The sequence below is a fragment of the Bubalus bubalis genome, chromosome 10 (assembly GCF_019923935.1).
Source record: "Bubalus bubalis isolate 160015118507 breed Murrah chromosome 10, NDDB_SH_1, whole genome shotgun sequence".
NCBI lineage: Eukaryota > Metazoa > Chordata > Mammalia > Artiodactyla > Bovidae > Bubalus > Bubalus bubalis.
In genome coordinates, this window is record NC_059166.1 from 101,490,270 (window position 1) to 101,507,494 (window position 17,225).

Sequence of the window (17,225 nt, forward strand, 5' to 3'; positions counted from 1 at the left end):
AAAGTATTGGAGTTTCAGCTTCAGCATCAGTCCTTCCAATGTATATTCAGGACTGGTCTCCTTTAGGATAGACTGGCTAGATCTCCTTGCTGTCCAAGGGACTCTTCAGTAGTCTTCTCCAATGCTGAGTCAATTGAAATAACCATGCCATCTTGGTTATTTATAATCTATACAAATAGATATACTATATCTATTACCTCACTTTACATGCATTATGCAAACAACGTGATTATTACTTTGGGTTTCAATCACTCCACACTTGGAACTTTATTAATATCCTCAATGGCTGAAGTCAAGTTAAATATCACATATTAGTCACACTCCCTGGACCTCCAGTTTGTTTTCATGGCATCATTTAAAAACTATTTTCTTTCCTGGCAATCTTGCTTTGTTTCTGCATCTCCTATCTTGTATTCTATAACTTTCTCAACAATTGAGCTGTAGGGAAAATGTCTTAAATTAAGAAAGATGACCTAACAAGTAAATCTTTATTTAATATATATTCTAACATTTCTCTCCAGTTACTATTCTTATTTTTTGAATTTGTTTACAAATAAACATTAAAATAACAGCATGGAATAAAAGTCCAAGTTTAACCACAGTCATTAAGTGCATGCTGAAAAAATAAATATGTGGGATTTCTAGAATGCTTAAGGCTGTTTAGATTTAAAAATTAAATTAAGTGTTCAGTAGAATACTGCATTAAACAACCTCTGGGCTTCACAAAATAGAAAAGAGATAGCTAATTATGGTCAGTAATGCCACTTTCCCAATCGGTCATAAATTAACAGAAGCGTCTTGTTTACAGGAAGTCTGATGGCATAATGTTCTGATAGTTTTTCATCCGTGAATAGTAAGCATTTCTTGTTTAATTGTGAGGGAAAGTAAAGCAATCAGAATCATTTGAGAGAGAAACCTATTTATTGTTTTTTAGAGACATTAATATTATTTTAAAATATTCAAAAAATTATTTTGAGGTTGTTCTCCTGTAAACATAAAATAACACATTCTTAAACCTTCTGTAAACACTTTAAATTTAAGGTGAAATTAAGGAATGAAAAATGACTGCCATGATTGTTGTGACTTTTAGGGGGGAAAAAATGTGCTGATAAGAAATTGTTATCTTTGTGGCATTAATCTATAACAGAGTACAGCCCCATCTAAGAAAAAGTTTTGTTCAACAAGCCACTCCCCTAATAGAATGTCAGTGCTATTTTTCATTTCAAATTAACTTTTGAGTTCGAAAAATCATTAAGAAAATTAAGTTGTGATTCTCTTTGAAATTAAAAAAAAATAATAATGTTATACACCTAATTGTCAATTTAACTGATAATTTTTCCATGGACTTATATTAGCTACTCTTACATTTTTTTCCCTGATATTATGTGTTTTATTATAAACCTAGAACACTTTCTTCTCTGTGTGATTAATTTGGCTGGTTAAATCAGACTACTAATGCAACCAATGGCAATTATTTGAATATTTTACCCCCTCTTGGTTTCTCTTTCTTTAAGGGTGACAGACTAAGACCTCAATTGAAGCAGTTATCTTGGAAATCCATTCTATGACTATAAATGTGGACCTTAGTGAAAATGACATTTTGCAGAGCCTATGACCACACAGAATTAATTGTTATATTTATCAGTCACCTGTAGGTATGTTCACACCCAGACCCAAGACTACTGGATCCTAATGTTAGTGGTACCTGGGATGCTGCAGGGAGGTAGACTCTGTTCAACGCTTGTCATCATTTGCATTAATCAATGAGTATGGGTGACCTGTATACTCTGTGATCATGGTAGATGGTTTCATCTGTCCATCTACCCCAGTTTAATGTAGATTATACGACGATTTTTCCTTCTAAGATTCTTGTTTTCTGACTCCTACTTCCAGTTCCCTTTACTGCCTGGTTTGGAGCTGAGCCCCAAACAGTAATCTGAATATCTGGGAATTGAATCTTTGATGGGGAGACCCATTTCTGGTAGTTAGTTTCAATGAACATTTGTTTATTCAAATGAGGCCAATAGCTATCTTCCTTCCATACCTACCCACTAATTTTCAAGTTCCTGTTTCCACAAGGGTACCAGCACACCTCCTATCCAGGACACCCTGAAAGGAAGAATACTGGCAGATTAGTAATTCACCCTAACAGTGAAGAGGTCAAGTCCCACAAAATCTGGATTCAGACAAACTAAACCTGAACCACAACATCATTGCTTTCTAGGTAGGCAATTTTGAGGCAGTAAGCTAGTTCTCAGCAGTGGCCACAGGACTGGAAAAGGTCAGTTTTCATTCTAATCCCAAAGAAAGACAATGCCAAAGAATGCTCAAACTACTGCACAATTGCACTCATCTCACATGATAGTAAGTAATGCTCAAAATTTCTCCAAGCTAGGCTTCAGCAATACGTAACTGTGAACTTCCTGATGTTCAAGCTGGTTTTAGAAAAGGCAGAGGAACGGGAGATCAAATTGCCAACATCTGCTGGATCATGGAAAAAGCAAGAGAGTTCCAGAAAAACATCTATTTCTGCTTTATTGACTATGCCAAAGCCTTTGACTGTGTGGATCACAATAAACTGTGGAAAATTCTGAAAGAGATGGTAATACCAGACCACCTGACCTGGCTCTTGAGAAATCTGTATGCAGGCCACGAAGCAATAGTTAGAACAGCACATGGAAAAACAGACTGTTTCCAAATAGGAAAAGGAACACGTCAAGGCTGTATATTGTCACTCTGCTTATTTAACTTCTATACAGAGTACATCATGAGAAATGCTTGGCTGGAAGAAGCACAAGCTGGAATCAAGATTGCCGGGAGAAATATCAATAACCTCAGATATGCAGATTACACCACCCTTATGGCAGAAAGTGAAGAAGAAATAAAGAGCCTCTTGATGAAAGTGAAAGTGGAGAGTGAAAAAGTTGGCTTAAAGCTCAACATTCAGATAACGAAGGTCATGGCATCCGGTCCCATCACTTCATGGGAAATAGATGGGGAAACAGTGGAAACAGTGTCAGACTATTTTTGGGGGCTCCAAAATCACTGCAGATGGTGACTGCAACCATGAAATTAAAAGCTGCTTACTCCTTGGAAGGAAAGTTTTGGCCAACCTAGATAGCATATTCAAAAGCAGAGACATTACTTTGCCAACAAAGGTCCATCTAGTCAAGGCTATGGTTTTTCCAGTGGTCATGGATGGCTGTGAGATTTGGACTGTGAAGAAGGCTGAGCACCGAAGAATTGATGCTTTTGAACTGTGGTGTTGGTGAAGACTCTTGAGAGTCCGTTGGACTGCAAGGAGATCCAACCAGTCCATTCTTAAGGAGAACATTCCTGGGATTTCTTTGGAAGGAATGATGCTAAAGCTGAAACTCCAGTACTTTGGCCACCTCATGTGAAGAGTTGACTCACTGGAAAAGACTCTGATGCTGGGAGGGATTGGGGACAGCAGGAGAAGGGGACGACAGAGGAAGAGATGGCTGGATGGCATCACTGACTCGATGGACCTGAGTCTAAGTGAACTCCAGGAGTTGGTGTTGGACAGGGAGGCCTAGCGTGCTGCGATTCATGGCATCTCAAAGAGTTGGACACGACTGAGTGACTGAACTGGACTGAAGCTAGTTCTCTGAGTCTTAATTTCCCATCTCCAAAACAGATATTCATACACCTTTTTAGATGTACAAATGGAGAATATCTATGAAACAATTAGAGTGATATGTTATACACTGTAAAGATTCAATTCATTGTAGACGATATTAGTTACTATTGTCTCTAAAAGAAACACATTTCTATGTGGGAAAAAAGTGATTGGACTTTGCTTCCAAAGTATTTTATACTATTGTATAAAAGAAGTTCTATGTAAGTTTTTATGTAAGATCGGGTGTTTTATTCTATTTTACCTGTTCCGTATAGGTTTTTATTTTTTTCCATCACAAAGATAATATTTTAAAAATTTGGGACTTAATGATGACTTAATACTAGCAAATTAGCCATATTATATTAAGGCTATACTAACCATACCTAATATTACATCATTTAGCAATATATGAGACCTTTGCATATTCAATTATTGTAGGAGTAAATTACTTGATTATAGTGAAAAATGTGGAATTTAGACTCAGATGTTCCTTTTTTCATCATTACTCAATCCATCTGTAAGATAAAAACAAAATAGGGCTTTATAATTTGGTGTTTTTTAAAATACAACAGAGATATAAAATGAAAATAATTGACTTTATTTTCCCCTAAGTTTACATAGCAGGCAAAAAATGAGATTCTTAAAACACCACTGCAAAAATACCATGTATTTATGAATTTATTCCTGTTTTCTAGACATTTTTTTGAGAATTTATATAAATCACAGATATGATCAATTATCCCTACCTTTAAAGCTGTCTAGCAAAAATAAAATGTGGTGTTATCAACTTCTTATAGTTAAATTATATAGTTGTCACTTGGTCTGTAAAGTAACTTTGTTTCCTCAAATCCAACTTGATTTATTGTTTTAATGCTTGATTTTCTTCTCTGTCAGATAAAAACTCCAGTAGACATTGATTAATGTGCTTTCAAGCCCTGTAAAAATTGAATTGTGGGATTTCACTATAGTTTCCTGCCAGATAAATAACCAGGCATTCATATATTTTAGGCCTATCAAATGAATTTTCATTTCAAATGAAATTTCAATTCTCTGGAGGTTAGATGTGAGGTGTTAACAGTTCTCCAAGAATTGATATGATTCTCATTATGAATATTATACTCTAGAAAACTCAGATTTTACCTCCCCATGTATTTTTATAAGCATACATCATAGATACACAGCAATTAAGATTCTCAGCAAGTAGAATAATAAGAAACTTTTGAATTAAAACAAATACTTACACAATAACACTTAGAAAAGTACTGTATACATCTAAGAGTATAATCTTCTGAGTTCATTTAAGCAGTAATTAAGTTGAATTTCCTCAGATATAATGTTTTCTTCTCTATTTTTCTCATAAAAATATTTTAGTAAATCTAAAACTTTAAAAAACAAATAAATTATTAACTAATGTTAACACTATTCAATTACATAAATGGTAGTTAAAATATATAGACAGAACCCGTCATCCAAACTATATTTACTGCTTTCAAATTATGAAGTGTTTTTTTTTTTTTTTTTATTTCATGTTAAGCTGCTGGTGATACTAAAACTAATGTACAAGAATGCATATAGACAGTGTCTTGCTAAATCTTGCAATTGAGCTGTAGAAGGAGGTAGATTATTAAATTCTTAGTTTTCAACAAATGTACCCAAACTCCTGGTGGGATACACATATAGTATAAGAGAGAAAAGAAGATTTAAAACAGTGTCTAGGAGCTCATGTATGCCACTGTTAATCCCTCTGACAGATATACTGAACAAAACAAGATGATTGGGTAAAACCCCATAACATGAAATGAAAATTATATACATTTTTAGGCAGTTATTTTTAGTATAATTATGCATAGTTACTATTTGCTATCATGTGATTTTAATACCACTTCAACTGAAACTCTTAGCCCAAGTGTTTTAGTTATTAGAGTAATTTTGTCTGAATATGTTTGTTTCATTTTCATATGCCCTAAGGCCCCACCAATATGTTTGGTAAGCACACATCTGTCTACTTGGTCATATTTTTCTTTTTAAATTAAAGTCTATCTTTATCTGTTCTGGTAGTCAATCCTATTCCTGAAAATTCCCTTAAAATCTCTACAGTAGCTAATTAGTGCCCCAAACCATGTCTCTCTCTATCTGTTGTTAGTTCCTCTTTTCTGACCATCTGACACTCTGTTTGCTGTTGCTACACTGCTTTTCTCTGATTTTGAGCCCAACACCTCCTCAGTGCTCAGGAATGATACAATCTCTGCTCTTGGTGGGAAACATACACTCTTGGTTGAAATGTAACCTGAGAATGGAAATCAGAATACAGCACTGTGTTTGTAAAACTGCTAAACATTTTCTCTGCAGTAGTCACCACTAATAGATGCTTGTATTTAATAACAGTTTACCCCATAGTTCCTCCAAGGCCTCATTGCAGTGTTGAGCGGAAGTGGACATGGCTAGGGAGCACCAAGGGCAGGGCTGTGTGAAATTCATGCAGAAAGGTCATTTTTGAGAAGCAATTTAACCTCTCAAAAAGTTAGTGTTATATTTGCCATAATCCTGAGTCTCTTGTGTTGACTTAAAAAAAATAAATAGGGCACAATTTCTCAATAGGTACATAATGTCTTTCAATCTTTCATTTCATTTGGTTTTCAGAGTTTGAAAATAACTTTACTTTTTTATTGTTAAGATATATTAAATGGCACATAATAAATATATATCTCATTTTATTACTATACTGTGAACAAAGTAACACATCGTGATAACCACCACCCAGTTAGAAGAATTGAAATTTACCAGTTATCCCTGAAGATGCCCTACTGAATAATTTTAAACCCTCTCTCACTACAAAATTAGCACTCTCCTGTCTTTTACAGAATCATGTGCTTACTTTTTTATTTCACATTTTTATCATTCAATTGTACATTCCTAGACGCCATTGTTTAGTTGTGCTCGTGTTTAAAATGCACTTTTAAACATCTGGCAAAATTCAATTTCTCCATTTCTTCCTTCTGGAACTATCAATTCAAATTCCCCATTGAATCTTTTTTTTTCTCTCTCTCTCTTTTTTTTTTTTTTTTAATTTTATTTTATTTTTAAACTTTACATAATTGTATTAGTTTTGCCAAATATCAAAATGAATCTGCCACAGGTATACATGTGTTCCCCATCCTGAACCCTCCTCCCTCCTCCCTCCCCATTCCATCCCTCTGGGTCGTCCCAGTGCACCAGCCCCAAGCATCCAGTATCGTGCATCGAACCTGGAGTGGCGACTCGTATCATACATGATATTTTACATGTTTCAATGCCATTCTCCCAAATCTTCCCACCCTCTCCCTCTCCCACAGAGTCCATAAGACTGTTCTATACATCAGTGTCCTTGCATCCCTGGGATAAAGCCCACTTGGCCATTGTGTATGATCTTTTTAATGTGTTGTTAGATTCTGATTGCTAGAATTTTGTTAAGGATTTTTGCATCTATGTTCATCAGTGATATTGACCCGTAGTTTTCTTTTTTTGTGGGATCTTTGTCAGGTTTTGGTATTAGGGTGATGGTGGCCTCATAGAATGAGTTTGGAAGTGTACCTTCCTCTGCAATTTTCTGGAAGAGTTTGAGCAGGATAGGTGTTAGCTCTTCTCTAAATTTTTGGTAGAATTCAGCTGTGAAGCCATCTGGACTTGGGCTTTTGTTTGCTGGAAGATTTCTGATTACAGTTTCAATTTCCGTGCTTGTGATGGGTATGTTAAGATTTTCTATTTCTTCCTGGTCCAGTTTTGGAAAGTTGTACTTTTCTAAGAATTTGTCCATTTCTTCCACGTTGTCCATTTTATTGGGATATAATTGTTGATAGTAGTCTCTTATGATCCTTTGTATTTCTGTGTTGTCTGTTGTGATCTCTCCATTTTAACTTCTGATTTTATTGATTTGATTTTTCTCCCTTTGTTTCTTGATGAGTCTGGCTAATGGTTTGTCAATTTTATTTATCCTTTCAAAGAACCAGCTTTTGGCTTTGTTGATTTTTGCTATGGACTCTTTTGTTTCTTTTGAATTTATTTCTGCTCTAATTTTTAAGATTTCTTTCCTTCTACTAGCCCTGGGGTTCTTTGTTTCTTCCTTTTCTAGTTGCTTTAGGTGTAGAGTTAGGTTATGTATTTGACTTTTTTCTTGTTTCTTGAGATATGCCTGTATTGCTATGAACTTTCCCCTTAGGACTGCTTTTACAGTGTCCCACAGGTTTTGGGTTGTTGTGTTTTCATTTTCATTCATTTCTATGCAAATTTTGTTTTTTTTTTTTATTTCTTCTGTGATTTGTTGGTTATTCAGCAGCGTGTTGTTCAGCCTCCATATGTTGGAATTTTTAATAGTTTTTCTCCTGTAATTGAGATCTAATCTTACTGCATTGTGGTCAGAAAAGATGCTTGGAATGATTTCTATTTTTTTGAATTTACCAAGGCTAGCTTTATGACCCAGGATGTGATCTATCCTGGAGAAGGTTCCATGTGCGCTTGAGAAAAAGATGAAATTCATTGTTTTGGGATGAAATGTCCAATAGATATCAATTAGGTCTAACTGGTCTATTGTATCATTTAAAGTTTGTGTTTCCTTGTTAATTTTCCGTTTAGTTGATCTATCCATAGGTGAGTGGGGTATTAAAGTCTCCCACTATTATTGTGTTATTGTTAATTTCTCCTTTCATACTTGTTAGCATTTGTCTTACATACTGAAGTGCTCCCGTGTTGGGTGCATATATATTTATAATTGTTATCTCTTCTTCTTGGATTGATCCTTTGATCATTATGTAGTGACCTTCTTTGTCTCTTTTCACAGCCTTTGTTTTAAAGTCTATTTTATCTGATATGAGTATTGCCACTCCTGCTTTCTTTTGGTCCCTGTTTGCATGGAAAATCTTTTTCCAGCCCTTCACTTTCAGTCTGTATCTGCTGTGTAGTATCTGCATGTCCTTTCTTTCATATTAATATCCTATTCTCAAGAATACAAGGGATAAAAAATCCAGAATTTCTCAATATTACTAGTTTACTTTACCCCACAGTATAGACATAAAGGAGAAAGAAATGGCAACCAACTCCAGTATTCTTGCCTGGAAAATCCAATGAACTAGGAGCATGGCAGGTTAAAGTCCGTGGGGTAACAAAGAGTTGGACATGACTGAATATGATGAGTAGAGTATAGACATAAAGTAACAGAAGAAAAATATGAGTAAAGTATCCATGATCAACTCAATGTGGATAATATTTTAATATTTGTTCATGAGCTCTCATTATTTTCCTCTAATTTTCTGTATAATATCTTTATATCCCGGACCTATTGACAGTCCCTAAAATGTACATTCATTCTTATACTTTATTTACTTTATTCCTAAAGGTAAATACATTTATCATGTTTGCCACCTATCCCTATGTTGAGATTTTGGTGGTATAAAGCTGAATCTGGGAGATTCCTCAGGGAGGGCTCTGGAAATAATAATCCTTTCATTACCGTGTATTTATAATCATAGATCTGGGCCTTTTATACAGGAAAGCACATTTTGCTTGGTATAAAATATTCTCACATTTTCTCTCTTTCATCAGTACTGGAAATTTTCTGAAGTGTTTACATATTTAATTTATGTATGGCATAATGCTGCTGTTGAAAAAAATAAATCTGATTTTAATTTAATTTTCTTCCCACTATAGACCACTTTCTGCTTTTTTTATTTCTACATGCTCCCAAAGTATTTTTACCCTTAAAATATAGTAATTTTACTACAAAACGTGGTCCACTGGAGAAGGGGATGCAAATCACTTCAGAATTCTTGCTGAGAGAACCCCATGAACAGTGTGAAAAGGAAAAGAGATATAACGCTGAATGATGGACATCCCAGGTCAGCAGGCATCTAGTATGCTACTGGAGGAGAGCAAAGAAATAGCACCAGAAAGAATGAAGAGACTGAGCCAAAGCTGAGATGATGCCCTGATTTTAATGGGTCTAGTGGTGAAAGTAAAGTCTGATGCTGTAAAGAACAATACTGCAAAGGAAGCTGAAATGTTAGGTCCATGAATGAAAGTAAGTTGGAAGTAGACAAACAGGAGATGGCCAGAGTAAACATTGTCATTTTAGGAATCAGTTCAGTTCAGTCGCTCAGTTGTATCTGACTCTTTGTGACCCCATGAACTTCAGCACACCAGGCCTCCCTGTCCATCACCAACTTCAAATGGATGAGAATGTGTGAATTTAACTCGAATGAACATTTTATCTACTACTGTTGGCAAGAATCCCTTAGAAGAAATCCAGTAGCCCACAGAGTCAACAGAAGAGTCTGAAATGCAGTACTTGTGTGCAATCTCAAAAAAAAAAAAAAAAAAAAGACAGAATTGCCGGGGTCCAGCCCCAGCTGATCCAGGGTATTTGAAGGAGAGACGGCATAGGCGAGGGTCAGGAAACAACTGCTTAATTACACGTTAATTAAGGATACAAAGAGTAATAGAATGAGGATAGCTCAGTAGGAAAATTCAGTGGAGAAAAGAGGCTGAGTAGCTTGGTTTATGCGGGAGACCAATAAAACTTCAAGACAAGAAGTTTGCACCACTTACGTAGGCTGCAGGCATCCTTCCGTTCTCCCGAAGGAGAGGAGACACTGAGGCCTCCCCGGTCGGATCTTAGAAGCCCAGGCATAATTAGCAAGCATGGTGGGTTCCGCGCTCCAGATGGAGACTCAGCTGGAATTTGGGAGAGAGAGTGACATGGGGAGACCAAGTTTCAGTGAACAAGGCCCGCACTTTATTTTCCAAAGTAGTTTTTATACCTTAAGTTATGCATAGAGGATAATGGGGGAAGGGGTAGAGTCATGCAGCAAGCCAGGCTTTCTTCCTGCAAACTTATCATATGCAAAAGTTCAGGTGATTGACATCCTCTTCTGGCCCAGAGGCCTGTTAACATTTTAAGAAACTTATTTTTCTCTAAAGGTGATTATTCCAAAGTCAGGCACCAGCCTCCAAAAAAACATTGGACAAAGCTGCATTTTACATTTCTATACACCCATTATATCAATCAATACACTGCCAAGGACACAGTAGGTAAGGAGTATGGAGACTTAGCAGCAAACATTGGCCCAACAAGTGAAAAACCCTTCACCAATACAATTTCTAATCAATCCTTTAACTACTCAAAGGAATCTGTGTTTAGGCAGTTTAGAACATCTCCTGCCTCTCACAGTTGGGAGGCTCTGAGCAATCACATGTGGCCGGAAAAACCTATTCAGGCTGGCTAGAGGATTTCCAAAGGAGTTTGTAGGTTAAACACTGTCACACCCAGGAATTATTAACTGGAGCTGTAAGCTAACTCTTTTTCCAGAGAGAGGTAGTGGGGGACAGCCCCCCATAAAGTCAGAGGTGTAGGTGAAAGCACAAAGCAGAAAGTAGGCAGACTCTGGTTTGGGGGGTAGATGCTCGAGAATTTCCAGGGGGACTCCTGAGGCTCGATCCCGCCTTTGCGTATGCCGAGCCTCCTTCCTCATGATCTTTGTCATGGGCGGAGTTCCTCACACTGGCTCCCGGCAGTGATAGAATTCCAGTTGAGCTATTCCAGATCCTGAAAGATGATGCTGTGGAAAGTGCTGCACTCAATATGCAATATGCACTCAATATGCAATATGCTGGCTCCCGGCACAGAATGAACTTGGTTCATTTACAAAGGAAAATATTCAATATCACAGTAATCCAAGTCTATGCCTCAACCACTAATGTTGAAGAAGATGAAGTTGAATGGTTCTATGAAGACCTAAAAGACTTTCTAGAACTAACATTAAAAAAAAAAAAGGATGTCCTTCTCATCATAGGGTACTGGAATGCAAAAAATAGGAAGTCAAGAGATACCTGCAACAACAGGCAAGTTTGACCTTGGAGTACAAAATGAAGCAGGACAAAGGCTAAAAAAGAGAGTTAAAACACACACACACACACACACACACACGCTAGTTATAGCAAACACCCTCTTCCAGCAAAATAAGAGACAACTCTACACATGGATATAAACGGGTGGTCAATACCAAAATAAGATTGATTAAATTCTTTGGAGCCAAAAGGAGAAGAGTAAAGCTATACACATCTGAATGCAGAGCTCCAAAAAATAGCAAGGAAATATAACAAAGGCTTCTCAAGTGAACAATGCAAAAATAAATAAATAAAAAGTCTACAAGTAATAAATGATGGAGAGGGTGTGGAGAAAAGGGAACCCTCTTACACTGTTGGTGGGAATGCAAACTAGTACAGCAACTATGGAGAACCGTGTGGAGATTCCTTAAAAAACTGGAAATAGAACTGCCTTATGATCCAGCAATCCCACTGCTGGGCATACACACTGAGGAAACCAGAAGGGAAAGAGGCATGTGTACCCCAATGTTCATCGCAGCACTGTTTATAATAGCCAGGACATGGAAGCAACCTAGATGTCCATCAGCAGATGAATGGATAAGCAAGCAGTGGTACATATACACAATGGAGTATTACTCAGCCATTAAAAAGAATACATTTGAATCAGTTCTAATGAGGTGGATGAAACTGGAGCCTATTATACAGAGTGAAGTAAGCCAGAAAGAAAAACACCAATACAGTATACTAACGCATATATATGGAATTTAGAAAGATGGTAACATTAACCCTGTGTATGAGACAGCAAAAGAGACACTGATGTATAGAACAGTCTTATGGATTCTGTGGGAGAGGGAGAGGGTGGGAAGATTTGGGAGAATGGCATTGAAACAAGTAAAATATCATGTATGAAATGAGTTGCCAGTCCAGGTTTGATGCACGATACTGGATGCTTGGGGCTGGTGCACTGGGACGACCCAGAGGGATGGAATGGGGAGGGAGGAGGGTTCAGGATGGGGAACACATGTATACCTGTGGCAGATTCATTTTGATATTTGGCAAAACTAATACAATTATGTAAAGTTTAAAAATAAAATAAAATTAAAATAAATTTGGGATAAAATAAATTTGGCAATAAAAATGGGAAAGAATAAAATAAAATAAATTTGGCAATAAAAATGGGAAAGAATAGAGATCTATTAAAAAAAAAAAATAAGAGACACCAAGGCAATATTTCATGCAAAAAAATGCCTCAATAAAGCACAGAAACATTATGAACATAACAGAAGCAGAAAATATTAAGAAGAGTGGCAAGAATACACAGAAAAACTGTACACAAAAGTCTTAATGACCTGTATAACCACCGTGGTGTGATCACTCACCTAAAACCAAACAATCTGGAATGTGAAGTCAAGAAGACTTTGGGAAGCATTATTAGGAACAAAGCTAGTGGAGGTGATGACATTCTAGCTGAACTATTTCAAATCTTTAAGAATGATGTTGTTAAAGTGTTGACTCAATAGGCCAGCAAATTTGGAAAACACAGCAGTGGCCACAGGACAGGAAAAGGTCAGTTTTCATTCCAATGCCAAAGAAAGGCAATGCCAAAAAAGGTTCAAACTACCGAGCAATTGAGCTCATTCCACATGTTAGCAAGTTAATGCTCCAAATCCTTCAAGCTAGACTTCAGCCGTAGGTTAACCAATAACTTTCAGACGTCCAAGATGGATTTAGAGAAAGCAGAGAAACCAGACATAAAATTGCCAACATCTGTTGGATCATAGAACAAGCAAGAGGGTTCCAAAAAACATCTACTTCTGTTTCATTGACTATGCTAAAGCATTTGACTGTGTGAATCACAACAAACTGTAGAAAATTCTTAAAAAATGGGACTACCAGGGCACTTTCCTGCCACCTGAGAAACCTCTATGTGGGTCAAGATGCAAAAGTTAGAAAAAGACATGGAAAAATGGACAGGTTTAAATTTGGGAAAGGAATATGCCAAGACTGTATATTGTCACCCTGATTATTTAACTTATATGGAGAGTACATCAAATGAAATTCTGGGCTAGAAGCTCAAACCAGAATCAAGATTGCCAGGATAAATATCAGTAATCTCAGATATGTAGATGACCACACCCTAAATGCAGAAAGTGAAGAACTAAAGAGCCTCTTGAAAAAGGTGGAAGAGGAGTGAGGAAAAGCTGGATTAAAACTTTACAATCAAATAATGAAGATCATGGCCTCCAGTCCCATCACTTCGTGGCAAAGAGATGGGGAAAAAAATGGAAACAGTGACAAATTTTATTTTCTTGTACTCCAAATTCACTGTGGATGGTGACTGCAGTCATGAAATTATAAAACATTTACTCCTTAGAAGAAAAACTATGGCAAATCTAGATAGAGTATTAAAAAGTAGAGACATTACATGGCTGCCCAAGTCCTTATAAACAAAACTATGGTTTTTCCAGTAGTTATGCATGGAAGTGAGAGTTGGACCATAAAGAAGATTGAGCACTGAAAAATAGATGCTTTCAAATTTTGGTCCTGGAAAAGACTCTTGGGGGGTCCTTGGACAGCAAGGAGCTCAAACTAGTCAATCATAAAAGAAATCAATCTTGAATATTCACTGGAAGGGTTGATGCTGAAGCTCCAGCACTTTGGTCACCAAATGCAAAGAAATAACACATTGGAAAAGACCAAGATTCTGCACGTTTGAGGTCAAGAGCACAAGAGGGTATCAGAGAATGAGATTATCAGGTGGCATAAGCCACTCAATGGACATAAGTTTGAGCGAACGCTGGTGGATAGTGAAGGACAGGAAATCCTGGTGTGTTGCAGTCCATAGGGTCAAAAAGAGCTGGACACTACTGAGAGACTGAACAGCAACAACAATATTACTAGATTGATTGTTTTGTCTGTATAATCTGTGATCTTTCCATGTAGTTTCAGAATATTTTATTTTTCAGTAAAATTTTCTTGCAGTTTTTGATGTCTGTTTTCCTTGATTTTGTTTTCTATTTCAGGAAATGTTTAATTTATATACAATCTGCTCTTCATTTTTTCTATATTTGCATATTTCTCTCAGATTCTTTGTATCTATTTCTTAATTTCCTTTTCATTTAATTCTTCAATATTCTAGTTATTCTAAGTAGCTATTTGCTATGTTCAATCTTTGTTTTATTCTTTTTGGAAATGCATTTTTTTACTGTTTCTTTCCAGAATCATGTGATCTCATAATTGTGTTTTTATTTGTGTACTTTTAAAATTCTTTCCTTATATTTTTTTCTTCATATTTTGAATTTATTCTGAAATAGTATATCCTAGATTTGATCTGATTTTTTGCTTTTATTATTTTAGGATTTTTCATTGCCTGTAAGAAAACATCAAGTTTTATTACTTTTCTTTTAATAACTTTGCATTGGTATTAACTTTGATACTTTCTGCTGCTCATTTCCATGTGTTAATACTTTTTGAATATTCTGAAAAACAAGTAATATTTTTCAGAGTACTTTGCTCTCTTCCCAGGATTCTCTCTTTGCTTTTGTTTATAATTCTAGTATATAGTGTCTTATCCCTGAGATGTATTAGGTCTGTCCCCCTCCTCTAAGTATATATTTTAAAATTTTCCTTCTTTCACATCTATGGTCCTTATCTTGCTCGATTTCTACTCCAATTTGAACAATTTATCCCTAGGGTGGGGAGTCCAGACAGGAAAGAAGTTGCAGTAAAACTCTAAGTTTTGAGAGTTTTTGTGATTATAATTCTCTGAAGACATTTTGACATTTGTACTCTATCATTCTAGGAGTAGGTAAACCCTTTAAGCCCACTTTTACTTTCAAATTGTTTTGGGGCTTTCCAGTGGATGCGTAGTTATATGTGATTCTCTTCTCTTAAAGTCCATGAGATATTTTATTAATTTTTTTGTTTACTTGTGAAGATGCACATGACACATAGGTCTTCATCCTTTAGATTTCTTTTGGACAATTGTTGGTGGAGGTTGATGGTGTTATGTGTGTTTTATGTGTATTAATGAGAATATCATATCACCAAATTTTGTTGTAAAAATTTTTAAGCTTGTCAATATTCAAGTTATAAGTAAAAATGGGAAGCTATGTCAGGAGACAGGTAAGACAAACTAGAAAACCAGTGAGAACTCTAACATAGAGAAGAGTTCATTTAAAAGAGGAGACAAATCTATACTAAGAAATGCAATGTCAAGATTATGTAAAATAAGGACTCAAAGACGCCAAATGGGGTTTATCTCTAATGAGGCAATGTTGGCAAAGAGCAATTTCTGTAGAGACATAGGATATGTTTTGTGTGACTGAAATTGATTGAGGAAATGTATGATGTAATGGATGTAGATAAATATTTTGATTAGGTTGACAGAAAGAGTGAGAGAAGAAAAAATCGAAGATGATGTATAATGGAGATTTTCTGTATTGTTTTTCTTTTTTTCCACGCACATATTTTAAAATGCTGACAAGGAAAATTGGTAAAAAATAACATCTTGTAAATTCAAGAGATGAAGGATACATCTTGAATTTGGTAGCATTCTCCATGCACTCTCTATGTGGTATAAAGTCAGGTTTTCTCTTGAAAGAGTGTAATGTTAGCAAAATTAGAGATTATGGAAATATAGAGAAATTTTATAGTGTCTTGTTTTATTTAAGAAGGGTTCATCAGTAACATCAGAATTTTACAGATACCAGCATTTGTTAGCAGAGTTTATCATCAGCAAAATAGATTATCATGTTAATTCAAAGCAATGTTTGCCAATTTTTTTTTATCATAGTAGAGTACACATAAAAATCAATAACAATTTATGACATTTGATATATACTGACAAGGCTCCTAGAAGCCAGAGGTAGCTGCCCTGCAATATCTTACAATTCTGGAAATTGCCACCTGGTCTTAGGCTAAAGGGATCAAAACCTAGGTCCACCCAGAACCTATGAATTGGCATATTGATACACAGTTGGGAGCTCTGATCAAAGTTACCTTGTGAGTGTTACTAAAAAATTCCACAAAATAATTTAAATATTTGCAAAATAGTAGTTTTGTGGAATAAAAGAAAAAAGTACAAAGGCCTGGGGGCCAAAGTAAAAGTGTTGAGAATAAGCAACAAGGGTAGGTGATAGACATCACATCATTAACTGAGTAACATTATATCAACAGAACATCTGTGTTTATCAGCTGAGAGATGGAGCAGTGTGATGTTAAAGAAAACATCCATGGATTAGGCTTGAGAGTATTTAATGTGAATGGAATATAAGCTAATTGTAAAACAGAATGTTAAGAAAATGAGGTATACACTGATATGGTAGTGATCCAACTGGAGTTGGCATCATCCAAGATAACAGAATTAGTATTGAAACAAGACTTCTCATGCAATCAGTTCTTCAGTACAATAGAAATAGTTTCTAGTAGCATGAGAAAAGTTAGCAATAGGATGTAGAAGATGGTGTTACTAATTACCATTAAGTTTAACAATTCAAAGGCTTTTACATGAATTAGACTGACAGCCAGGAAATAGAAATCTGATTGAGGATTTTATCCCTACCTCCATACAGGTAACTTACTCAATTCAGTTTAGTTCAGTCCCTCAGTCATGCCCAACTCTTTGCAAAACCATGCACTGCAGCATGCCAGGCCTCTATGTCCATTACTAACTCCCAGAGTTTACCCTAGCCCATATTCATTCATTCAGTGATATGATCGAACAACCTCA